Raw genomic sequence first — 13,950 nt, 5'->3', positions numbered from 1 at the left:
CACAAGTCTTCATGTATTAACCTTCGTGGATATTTGTGTTGAAATGTAGCTGCTCCTCAACATTGCTTTTATCCTGTCATGTTATACTAATCTGTCTATTGAACTGCTGTGAAGCGAGTTTGGCTACAATTATTGTTATAGGTGCTATACAAATATAAAGCTTATTACTAATATTAATATTATTATTGTAAATGACCTTTAATATGTCTAACTATATTTAAAATGAGTTAACTTTTAGAGAAGTGATTATAAATATGCCAATATTTGCCTATGGTAAAGTTTTCGTTTTGCACTTTTATTTTGATAGTAATAAGATCGGGACTCTTATTTTGAAGGAACTTGTACTGGTTAAATCGGTTTAGGCCTACTGATAACAATTTAGCCCCAGAAAGCACATGGCTACTTAGCATGAAAAATTACATATTAAGTAGCCATGTGCTTTCGTGTTATCGGCTGAATCTTTATTTATTGATTAGATCACGTTACTCTGATGATAGTGTTCAAGACAGCCTATATGTCTGAACTCGATCCTTATAGTAATGTGTTACGGAGCCTTCTCTTCAATATTGTTTCCACATAACGAGCATTTTGCGCTGCTCTTTTCCAATGTGGAAGCAGAATGTGTGAAAGTATACAGCACGATGCGGGGTGTGTCTCTAGACATCTCTAGACTGGAATAGCGGGGCCCAGTCCGTGAACTCGCCTCAAAGGTGCACATGTCAGGATAGAGGACATCAGACTCCAGAGAAAACTTGCTCGAGTCCGAGTCTAAGTCAGAGCGTCAATGTACAAGTCAAGTATGAGTCATCGTGGGGGGGGGAAATTCACGCGTCCGAGTCGCGTCAATCAGTGCGCGAGTCCGAGTCCAGTCACGATTTCCGAAAATCTGCACTCGAGTCCGACTCAAGTCCGAGTCCAGGACTCAAGTACTCCCTCTCTGGAATCTACGTTATGACACTCTGTGTGATGACACAATGTGGTGACTGTGGAGCCTCGCAGATGGGGGTGCTGCAGCCCCCTCAGCAACCCCCCTTCCCGCGTCCATTCGCGATGTCTCGCAGACCCCACGCAGCAAGCAGGAAATGAACCCAGCTCACACTGTCCGCTCCTCGCAGCAGCGAGCTGCGCAACGTCCCGCCAACACGGCACCCAGACCCCACGCAGCATTCTCATCTGTTTGTCATTACTGGTGTCATTTTCTGGTTGCTAATGCCATTGTAACACATAATCACTGATGTAACGGTGGTGGACTCATCAGAACAGAGTGGGCGAGCTGACAATTCAGAGCACAGTGGGCTCATAGGGAGGGGGCGGGGCAGGAGCTCCAACAAGCCGTGTAGGACAGAGAGTGAATACACATACTATACAGAGATGCTGGATGAGAAACCAATGTTAGTTTGGAAAATTGCACAATATAAATACCTCAACAATGGAATTATGATCAGTAGAAATGGCCATGACCTTTTAAGTGTAAAAGTTGCCAAAAAAAACACTTATTTTTCTCCAGGGCATTCTGACCTTTCCTTTCCAACATCATCACGATCGTGTCAGTTTTACACGACGGGTGCTAGAGAATTAATTTCGGAAAAAGAAAAAAAAAAGTTTGAGAAACACTGTGCTAGTGGATTGGCAAAGAAAAAAATGTCTATGCAAACGTTATTATTAATAATAATTAAACTAAAAAAATTATTAAAAAAATGTATCAATCTTTTATTTTTTTATTTATTTTTTTATTTTCATTTTGTAATCATCTCGCGACCCCCGGGGGGGTCGCGACCCCCACTTTGGGAACCCCTGCATTAAAGGACGGAAAACAATGGAAGTGGAAACAATTCACAAAGGGATTAAACTGTTTAAAACACATGTTCAAAGTAAGCCGGATTTTGCCGATGTGTTTATGTGGATTCAAAAGTCGTAAATAAACTACAAAATGGAGGAGACCGATCTGATCGGAGCAACTGTGACAAATAATCCAACTGAAACCGGCATGGACAATGACTATGTTTTAAAAATGTGTTTATCCAGATAAGCCTGGTTTGGACACTTTACAGGCAGAAGAAAAATGTCTTTTAAAGAAAGAATTATACATTTCTTTCTTTTTATGCCTTTAATATTAACTGGAATTTTGATTAAAATGAATTAATCAATTATTTTTTATATTTTATTGTAATGTAGAGACAATGCTTTTAGTGACAATCATGTATTGCCTTTCAATTATATGTAAAAAAAAAAAAAAAAAGTCTAAATATGATATTTGGCCTCAAATCATCTGAGGCCTGGCGCCCCCCTTGCGATCTTTGGCGCCCCCCCCAGGTTGGGAACCACTGGTCTATATCATACAGGAGCAGACCAACACCTGACATAATGAAAAGTCACCAGCAGTATGTCTACATTCTATCTCAGTAGCGAGGTATGATTGAGAGCATCATGTCAGCGAGTCAAGAGGCAATACATTTGTCAGGAACAGTGGGGGGAACAGGTGCAGCAGACATTAGGAGTCATGATAAGCAATGATGATCAGCCCGCAGGACGGGGAAGGCTGTAAAACAATAGGGAGGGAAGAAATGAGAGGGAAGATCAATGAGCGGGGCAGGGCTGGGGATGGGGTCTTTTCGCTGACTGCAGTCATTACCATGAAGTGCCAACAGATGCCACAGCTGCCGGAAGCCTAATCTCAGCAATTTACACCGCTGTCAGATCTGAGCAGGTTCCAACGAATCAGGCGCTGCAGAGCTACCCACCTAACACCTTCACTAAGCACATGTGGCCAAAATAGCATATCCATTCATGCACTGCATTAACACACTGCTGTCAGGCTCATTCAAAATGCAACTCAGCATGGCCCATATGGGCTCACAGCACATGAATATGCATGCTACACACACACCTCCAATCCCCCTGATACAGTACATGTATATGCATGCTACACACACACCTCCCATACCGCTGAGAGTACTGATACTCTCAGCGGGGAAGGAGAGCAACTCATGTTTCTTAAAATTGGTTCTGTCATCCATGCAGTACATCCGTCCATGAGAGGATGGGGATCTATCCCAGCATGCATCAGGCAGTAGGCAGGTGGACAGGCATAACTATTATAAGGCAAACGTCACTGCTATCATAGAGTTAATGACTAAATGTTGCAGCTCTGAAAAACATTAAGAGCATTTAGATACATAGAAGAAGAGACTTATTATAATAAAATTAAAAAGCCAAAGAATAACATTAAACTTAAACGAGCTAAAATAGAATATGACAAGAATAAAATACAAGAATAATAATTACAGAGTGTAAGATTTGAATAGTTACAAGAATAATAATTACAGAGTGTAAGATATGAATAGTTGTTTTATCTAATCGAAAGCAGGCAAAAAAATAATAATAATAAACATAATAAATGTTGCTAAAATGACAGCTCTTTTCAAAATAAATATCCAGGAACCGCAAAAAGTTCGAAAGGGGCTCTAGTATGAAGTTGTACTTTAGCCCGTTGACAGGCCATACATTAGTCGACCCAGGACTTCACGTCCTTTTTCAAGCCCTTGCCACACAAACTTCTGCAACACCAACTTCAGGGACGGTTTCCTGCCGGCGTGGGAAAGGTTGTGAATCGCCTCAAAAACGTGTCGGCGCCAGTTCGCAGGGACCAGCGGTAGAGGCTGGCCTGTGGAGATGTCACACCATAGCTTCACGCCCGACTCACCGACCGCGACCTCCTCCAGGCGTAATCCTGTGTCCGAAGCCTTGAGGATCTGGACCCCGTGGTCAGAGGCCTGGTCCGTGCCCATGCAGAGGTAATCGAGGCCCAGCTGTACAGCTCCGATGACCGCTCTGGAGAGGCAGTCCGCGACCACGTTAGCCTTACCAGCGATGTGTCAGATGTCCGTGGTGTACTCGGATATGTATGAGAGCTGCCGTTGCTGGCGGGCGGACCACGGCTCAGCCACCTTGGACATGCAGAATGTGAGTGGCTTGTGATCCACGAATGCCTTAAACTCCCGGCCTTCCATCAGGAAACGGAAATGGGAAATCACCAACCAGAGGCCAAGGAGTTCCCTTTCGAAAGCACTGTACTTGCGCTCCCTGGGGGTCAACTGATGACTGAAAAAGGCGAGTGGTTGCTAGGTGCCGTCGACCAATTGTTCATGCACCGCGCCTACAGCGTACTCAGACGCGTCGGTGGTGATAGCGATGGGGGCCTTGTGTGACGGGTGAGCCAACATGGTGGCTTCGCTTAGGGCAGCTTTGGTGGCATCGAAGGCGGTCTCCCTTTCGGCCATCCAGTCTATGGCCTGGCTGGGGGACTTGTCTTTTGCCCCTTTCACACCAACGCGTTTTCAGCTCCGGCTCGGATCTGGAGCCTTAAAAAAGTACCGGATTTTCCTGTTCACACCGCAGAGGCGCCGCCGGAATCCGGTTCACTTCCAGCTCCAAAAAATTGTCGGTCTAGAGGCAAGAGCTTCGGAGCTAAGAGGCGGCGCCGCTTACGTCTCTCTTACGTCGAGGCGTGCAGGAAACTAAACCCACGTCCTCTGAACATGGGTCGACTGAAGAGTCTCGTCATGCCTGCCTACAAGCAGTAGCGCTGAGCAAAGTGACTAAAACGCAATCACACACTTATAAAAAAAAAACACTTTATAAAGCCAGGCAACACTAACCAGGCTTCGTGTGATTCTGTTTATTTGTACCTTACTTTGACCATCCGTTCGCTGTTATTGATCATTGTGGAGAGAGGCAGACGTTTTGTTTTGTATTAGCAGCTATCAGATGGAATCAATACATGGGCAGCACAGGTTGTCATGTCCGACTATCACAAGTAGAATCATAATGAAAAATACGCCGGTAAAATGTGCCTGTAGAAAACGGCTTATGCCACAATAGGATAGCAATAGCAAGTAGTCAGTTTAGCTTCGGTTGCTATGCTAACATTACCCATTTTATACCAGAGAAACTTTCATAACAGCGTTGTGATGCCAAACAGCGTCAATTCAGACTGAAACACATTCACTTAAGGGGAATTGGGGATATGTATCAGCTGCTTGTGTGACAGTCAGACAGTGAATACTTTAGAGCGGCGTCTTCCACCGTAGCTGGCAGGATGCTCCGCTGGGCGCCAGTATCACAAAGGAGTCTGCGCCCGAAGAGGGTGTCCCTGATGAACAGGAGCTGGTTGGATGTGCCCACGCTCGCGGCCACTACTGAGCGCAGGCTTTGGCGATTCTCTCACGCCCAGGAGGAAGTTAAAATAAATAAGAGACAATGGAGTCTCTGAAAAGGGTCCAATTGGTTACTTTAAGTAACGTGGTAATGAAGCAAAAAGAGGAGTAGTGGAGACAGAGCAGCTGTTGTCTCGAAGTTGCGGCCATGGAAAGAGACTGAGAACACGTTGGTTCTCCCCGCTTGTATCTCTCCTTCGCTCCTCCTCTCTCGGGGCTGTGACGTGGGGGTCCACCCTCCTTTTTCCAATGTCCGATATCACACATAACAGAGGATTTAGACTTTGTATATTCATTGCATAACTCCACACACCATTTCTCCTCATGGACTCATTCATGACTTTTTATTTAATGCATTTTAACAGCTGTAATCGTTGTTAACGTAACACCAGAAGTGACGTCACTGTTGATATCCGGAGACTCCTTCCAGTAAAGCTTTTCAAAATAAACTTTAGCAACAACGTTAGCCACAAGCCAATGGTAACCGGAAATGTTTTCAGAATAAAACAGTTTTAAGCTTACTGTATGTTTAAACTGAATTACGTCATTAAACATTGATTTTCATTTCTTACAACATTTCCCGTTGCCTTGTAGTTGTAGGGGGAACGGCACCTCTTCGCGCCGAAGCGTGCATGGAAATAACAAACGCCAGAGCTGGAGCGGCTGTCGGCGGCCACAGGGCTTCTGCTCGGTAGCATGCCTCTACCAGGGAGGGTGCCAATACGTGTCGGGGCCAGCACCTCGGGGGTAAAACGATTGGTGGCCAGGAAGAACCGGTCAGCTTCTTCGGCCAAACCGCTGGGCTCACTAATAGTCGTGTTAGCGAGCGCTGTCTAGACATGTGGCGGCATGTGCCGAAGAAACAGTTCCATAAACAAAAAGTTGGGTTCTTCTGTACCTAGCAGGTTAAGCATCATCTCCATGTGGTCGGAAGGCTTGCTGTCTCCCAGGCTATTAATAGCAAACAGGCGTCGGGGTCGTTCCGGCCATAACAAGTTGAAAGTCTTGAGCGGGAAAGCCCTGAACACAGCATATTTATTTTGGGCAGGGGGAGATATAGCTTGCGTCGTCATCCGTTATCTCTTGGAGGGGCGAATTGAGCCTCCGTCTGTGCGAACCATGCTGCCGCGGACGTCTCCCAAAACTCCGGCAGTTTGAGAAAAACTTCGTTATCTGCCATGTTCGGTTCAGTCTTGGATACTTCCACAAGACTTATGTCGGAAGAGCATTTCGTTTTCCTCCTTTATATCTTTTCTCAGTGTTCATGCCATGGCAACTCAGACGTCCTTACAGAGGTCTTTATTTGGAACATCTATAATCAACAGCATGCAAGGCTACGAACACGAACAGGCTTGGAGAAAAACGGATTACATGTAACGGGATTGTGTAATCATTCCCATACAGTTAAAGATATACTTAGATTGTGGTTACATTTCACAACATTGGGGATTACTAGCAGGAGGACAATGATATCGGAAAACTAAAAAGAGCATATAGTGTTTGTTGTAAAGGATCAGATGTTCTCTCTTCTCTGTGAGCTGTACTGTTCTGTAGGCTAATGCGTTAAGTGTGAATCTATACGCCTACTGCCTGAATCTGATTTATGGTGTTCACTTTTCTTTGGTTCATTTGTTCTGTTTTTAATTCAGCAGGTGAACCTATATGTTCATTAAAAAGTGTGTGTGAGCTTACTGTGTGTATTAAACTAAAATGGAGCATTTCTGTCTGCTCAGAATTGATTTCTGCTTTTTTAAACTGTAGTGTGTGCTCATGTGTTTCAGTGTTGGTGTATAGGCTGCTGCCTGAATATGCTTCATGAAAGGCAGATTTTCCTATCGATAAAATCATTTAAAATCCTAAATATCTTGGTTTCTTCTTTTCTAAGGTCACAATGTTCTGTTGTCTTACATCAGTGACCACCAACTGGCGGCCCGAAGGTGCAGTACCGGAGTCCAACTGAGAGGCAGCAGCTGCTGGACATTAGCCTGCGTACTGCGAAACCTTACCTACCTTGAAGAAGAAGTGATCCTTCGTTGTGAAGAGTCTGCTTTGTGCGCTCCGCACCACAGCAGTAGCCCCACTGCGACAAAGTCCAACAGAGAGGCAGGAGCTGCCGGATAGTAGCCTAGAAGCAGGGTTGGGTTGTAACGGAATACATGTAACGGCGTTAGGTAATCAGAATATAAAAATCAAGTATTCAGCTGGCGTTACATTTGAAAAACGAGTAATCTGATTACAGTTACTTTCGTAAACCTGAAGTGAATACATTTTGGAATACTTATTGGAATTATTGGTGGAAAAGATTCCTCACAAAATGTAATATTCATTACCGGCAGAACTGTGTGCACACTGCGCTGCAGCAAGTCTGTGAGCGAGAGAGAAATGCAGCTTGTCTGTGAGGCCCCGCCCCCGCACGCAGATGAGAAAGAGATCTCTTTTAAAATATATTGAAAGTTAGAAATGGAGATGGTTAGATAAAATGTGCAACATAACCTTTATGTAGCATTTATTTATTGTCGAAATGATGACATTTCATAACGGGATCAAATCAAAGTTAATGGCCTGCTGCTGCTGAATGCATGGGGCAAGTAACTGGAACAAGTTTTAAAAGTTATTATACGTCCATCCATCCATCTATCTTCTCCCGCTTATCCGTGGTCGGGTCGCGGGGGTAGCAGTTCCAGCAGAGAGCCCCAAACTTTCTTTTCCCTGGCCACATCAACCAGCTCTGACTGGGGGATCCCAAGACGCTCCCAGGCCAGAGAAGAGATATAATCCCTCCACCTGCTCCTAGGTCTAACCCTTGGTCTCTTCCCAGCTGGACGTGCCTGGAACACCTCCTTAGGGAGGTGCCCAGGTGGCATCCTAACTAGGTGCCCGAACCACCTCAACTGGCTCCTTTCGACGCGAAGGAGGAGCGGTTCAACTCCGAGTCCCTCCCGGATGACTGAACTTCTCACCTTATCCCTAACGGAGACACCAGCCACCCTGCGGAGAAAACCCATCTCGGCCGCTTTTATCCACAATCTCGTTCTTTCGGTCATGACCGAATGACCGACTTCATGACCATAGGTGAGGGTAGGAACGAAAATGGCGCGGTAGACAGAGAGCTTTGCCTTCTGGCTCAGCTCCCTTTTCGTCACAACGGTGCAGTAAAGCGACTGCAATACCGTTCCCGCTGCTCCGATTCTCAGGCCCATCTCACGCTCCATTGTTCCCTCACTCGAGAACAAGACCCCGAGATACTTGAATTCCTTCACTTGGGGTAAGGACTCATTCCCTACTTGGAGTGGACAGTCCATCGGTTTCCTGCTGAGAACCATGGCCTCAGATTTGGAGGTGCTTATCCTCATCCCAGCCACTTCATACTCGGTTGCGAACCGATCCAGTGAGTGCTGAAGGTCGCAGACCGATGAAGCCATTAGAACCACATCATCTGCAAAAAGCAGTGGTGCAACCCTTAGTCCACCGAACTGCAGACCCCCTCCCCCACAACTACGCCTCGAAATCCGATCCATGTATATTACAATCAGGATTGGTGACAAAGCACAGCCCTGGCGGAGGCCAACCCTCACCGGAAATGGGTCCGACTTACTGCCGAGGACCCGGACACAGCTCTCGCTTTGGGAGTACAGAGATTGGATGGCCCTGAGACCCCCTCACCCCATACTCCCGCAGCACCTCCCACAGTAACTCCTTGGGAACTTGGTCATACGCCTTCTCCAAGTCTACAAAACAGATGTAGACCGGATAAGCGTACTCCCATGCCCCCTCCAGGATCCTTGCGAGAGTAAAAAGCTGATCCGTCGTTCCACGACCAGGACGGAATCCGCATTGTTCCTCCTCAATCTGAGGTTCGACAATCGGCCTGACCCTCCTTTCGAGTACCTTAAAGTAAACTTTCCCGGGGAGGCTGAGTAGTGTGATGCCTCTGTAATTGGCACACACCCTCTGATCCCCCTTTTTGAAAAGGGGAACCACCACCCGGTCTCCCACTCCTTCGGTACTGTTTCCGACTTCCACGCAACGTTGATGAGACGTGTTAACCATGACAGTCCCTCAACACCCAGAGCCTTCAGCATTTCTGGGCGGATCTCATCCACCCCCGGGGCTTTGCCACTGTGGAGTTGTTTGACGACCTCAGTGACCTCCCCCCGGGAGATTGGTGTTGTTGGAGTTGTCGGGTTCAGGAGTTCCTCAAAGTGTTCCTTCCAACGCCCTAACACTCCATTATTACATCGTTTGAGATAATAATAATAATGATAATTCATTCTATTTACGAGCGCATTTTAAAGCACCCAAGGACACCTTACAATTCATAACATATTCCAAGGAAAGGTTTTAAGATAAAGGATGCAGTCCGGGTGATGATTTTTATGTGGGGTGCAGATGAGAGGGAGCTGTCCAGAATGACACCAAGATGTTGTGTTTGAGTTCTTGATAAGCCATTAAAACAGTAAAATACGTGTCTCCTGTTCACCAAAACATCCATCTGTTATGGAAAAATAAAGTATTCTAAAAGTAATCTGAATACGTAACTTTTTTAAGACACGTAACTGTAACCGTATTCTGATTACTTTCAGAGCATGTATTCAGTAATCAGTAACTGATTACATTTACAAAGTAACCCTCCCAATTATACACCATTTATTTTCTATTTATTAATCGGCATTGCATTTGATATTAAGGTAATCCAAAAGAAAAAGAGAGTAATCAGATAACATTACTATTATGATACTCAGGTTGGTTACTGATAACATTGTTTTCCCAGGTAATTATTCATTGTAACAGAATATATAGAGGGACTCTGTGGTGATTGGGTGTAATGACCCTTTACTTTAATAGAGTTGTACACTAGAAAATATGTGGGGGGACAGCAATGACCTTGTACTGTGACTCAGAACTGAATCACAATGAGCAAAAAACCCTGCCTTTCCGAACTGTGTTTGTAGCCTTTATTTAACCAGGTGAAAGCCCCTTGAGATCAAAAGATCTCTTTTTCAAGGGTGACCTGCAGGACATTAGTTACACATGTAACATAAAAACAACAGAACAACAATAAGGATGACATACAACATAATGTACAGGGTACAGTTTACAAACTCTATTTAAAGTGATAAACTCTATTTACAGTGCACAGCATCAGTTGTTGTGATGGCCAGAGTTGCCATGACAACAGTCATAGTAGTGGTTGTAGTAAAACCAAGGTTTCCAGGCGTATCAGACACAACATTGTTCAGCAGCCTCCAGATCACAGACAGATAAACAGAGGTGCATCTCTGAGTTCAGAAAATATAGACTGCTCAGACTCAAGATAAATGGAACATGGACATTTTTACACTTTTTCTATTTAACAAAATAATAATTTATATATATTTTTTTTTTTCAGTTATAAAATAAACAGACATTGCTCCAGATAACAGACCGTACATCAAAACATGTAACAACAAACAACTAAACAAAACGTAATGGGGGGGGAGGGGATGCAAGGATGACTTCCTAAGACAGCTGATTGTGAAATACACAGGAAATTACATACACAATACATTATACATTACACAGGAGATGCCATATTGACAGGGTTAGATAGGAGAGCTCCGGACAGTGAACCGCAATCCTCCTGTCTCCCCTCAAAATCCCCCAGCAGAGAAGCTGCACGCTCCATATTCAGTAGGTCCAGATACTCCCTCAGCCATGAGTCCCTAGTAAAGCGGCTGGTTTGCGTTCCTTCCAGTTTAGTAGGATGAGTCTTTTTGTGGCTAAACAGCCCAATGTCCAGAGCCGATCGGCAGTCCTCGCAACATTGCCATCTGGCTTGAGACCCAGTAGGCATGCAATGGGACATGTAGGGAAATTAACTTTTAAAGATTCAGACATTAAGGATATTACTTCTGACCAAAGTTTTTTTTACCGCTGGGCATTCCCAGAGTAGGTGCAACAATGTACCTCGCTTGCCACATTCATGCCAGCATAAGTCTCTGTGTTTATTGTCCATCTTGGATTTTGTAACAGGGGTGAATTTTGAACTGTATGATCCTGAATCTTACACATTTAGAAGAGAACATAGCTGACCTCCAAATGGAGTTCCATTGCAAAGCAGACAGAGAGATATTCAAGGCATGCTCCCAGGACAGTTGGACAGGAGAATAGGTATTCGGTGCAGCCCTAGATAATAATTTATAAATGTTAGAGACCACACCGGATGATATGATTGCTTTCTTGAGGCGCTGGTCCTCTTCCATACATGAAGCAGGCATGGCTCCCTCCTTACATTTTGTACTAATAATAGATGCTAGTTGTGCATATGATAGAAAAGATGAGTCTGAGAGACCATACTGATTTTTTAGTTGTTGAAATGGAAGGGTTTGGTCTCTATATATCTGTCCAATTGTAGTAATACCAGCATTCTGCCAGATATTATTACTTAAGGTGCCTCCTCCTGCAGAAAGATAGGGGTTACTCCAAATGGGGCAAGATGGTAAAGAGAGCCCCTCTATATTGAGTCTCCTGTGCAGTTGCTTTACAATAGAGCATGAAAAGCGGATGATGGTATTATCCATTGAGGGTGGTGGTTTTGGGCAGTACCACATTGATCCCAGAGATATGTTTTGGTTTACAGACATGATGGATTGCTCCAGCCATTGCCAACTGCCTACTGGAGAGGCACTTTTGTACGCCCACGATAATGGATACTTTGCATTGAAGGACAGATAATACTGGAATACATCCGGGACTCCCAAACCTCCCATTGATCTTGGAATGATCAACTTATTATGTGCGATTCTGGGTTTTTTATTATTCCAAAGGAACTGAGTGAATAGGGATTTGATATCTTTAAACCAATTTAGTGGGAATTCAAGAGGGATAGAGGAGATAATATGAGAAAGCCTTGGGAGAACATTAATTTTCAAGGTTTCTGCTCTGCCCCATAGGGAAAGTGGTATGGCCATCCATCTGTTGATGTCCTCTTTAATGGACTGGAAAATAGCAGGGCCGTTAAGGCTAAAGATTTTAGAGATAGGAGAGACGATGTTAATTCCCAAATACCTCATTCCATTTGTTTTCCAAATAAAGGGGGTGTTCACTACGTTGTGCTTATATGTATATGAGTTAAGTGGGATTGCTTCACTCTTGTTCCAATGTATCTTATATCCAGAGAAGCTGCCAAATAAATGTATCATATCAAGAACTGCGGGTATAGAGAGTGCTGGCTTGCTCAAAGTAAGAAGTATATCGTGAGCGTACATATTTAATTTGAAATCGTGTCCATGAATGTTCACACCATGTATGTCACCATTAGAGCGAATTGCACAGGCTAATGGTTCTAGAGCCATAATAAAAAAGTAGGGGACTAACAGGACACCCTTGCCTCACACCACGGTGTAAGGGGAAAGGTTTTGAGATTAATCCATTAGTTCTAACAGAAGAGAAGGGAGTGCTATACAAAGCCTTTACCCAGCTAATCAACTTGGGCCCAAAGCCACATTTTTAGAGCGTGTAAAATAGATATGCCCATTCTATTTGGTCAAAAGCTTTCTCAGCATCTAGTGATGCTGCAATCATTGGCAAATTGCTTGAGTTTGCTTCTAGGATAATCTGAAAAACCCTCCTCATGTTATTTGAGGACTGGCGGCCTGGAATGAAACCTACTTGGTCTAGATGCACTATAGATGGAACCACCTTCTCCAAACGGAGTGCCAGTATCTTGGCTAGAATCTTGTAATCACAGTTTAAAAGGCTTAAAGGGCGGTGGTTACCCATCAGAGAAGGATCTTTGCCTGGTTTAGTCAACAATGAAATAATGGCCCTGCTCATGGAGGGAGGCATGGCTTCAGATTCTAATATTTCATTGAATAACAACAGTAAATATGGTGAAAGCTGTTCTTTAAAACATTTATGAACTCTGTTCTGTTAGAAATTAAAAATCAATGTTTTGATGGTATAATGTAGCTTAAACATACCGTCAGTTTAAACGCTCTTTTATACTGAAAAACCAGACATTCTTGTGCACAAGCAGTTAAGCTTTTATTCTGAAAATCTCTCATCTACGGTTAGCATTTAGCATGTGGCTAATATACGATTTCCTAAAGAGGTGAATTGAGTAGCGAAATGACGTGGTGTGGTGAAAATCGAAACCTACTGATTTAAAACTACAACTATAGATGTCGAGATACTACCATGCTGAATATTAAATGAAAGTACAGTTTATTTGAATACATTATTGTTTACAGACGAGAGTAGCATGTGACAACATCCGTAAACCAAACCAGCCGTGAAATATTTTCTGTATGTTTTAGAGTATTGATTACAGCGTTTAGAATGTGTTACATGAAAAGTGATGAAAGAGAATATGAGGAGAAGCATGCTATTCGTTTGTCTGTTATTACATGTCGGCTAGAGGCCAATCACTTATATAGGTGTCTTTTGTTGCGTTTTACGTTTTACGTGAATGGTTTTAGGCCATTAAGCAGTCGGGACTGCTTGAGGCAAAGACACAGCCAAAGTTTGAAGCTAAGGTTATTGGAGTGAGTGTTTTGTGTTAACAACAGTGTGAGGCTGTTTTAAAAAAGTCCTTTTTCAAGGAAAAGGCCTGAGGAGTTTGAAGCTTTCAGTGGTTACTTTATTTCTGTTTTCAAAAAGACATTGCGTTGTGGATTACGGCAGGAAGTGCGACATTCGTGCGTTAGATAGAGGATATTCTTCTGATTGTGTTTGGATAGCGTCCCATTTTGTC

The sequence above is a fragment of the Notothenia rossii genome, assembly GCF_949606895.1.
Source record: "Notothenia rossii genome assembly, chromosome: 4".
Lineage (NCBI taxonomy): Eukaryota > Metazoa > Chordata > Actinopteri > Perciformes > Nototheniidae > Notothenia > Notothenia rossii.
The sequence above is the reverse complement of the archived record's forward strand: the minus strand, read 5'-3'. Positions refer to the sequence as shown.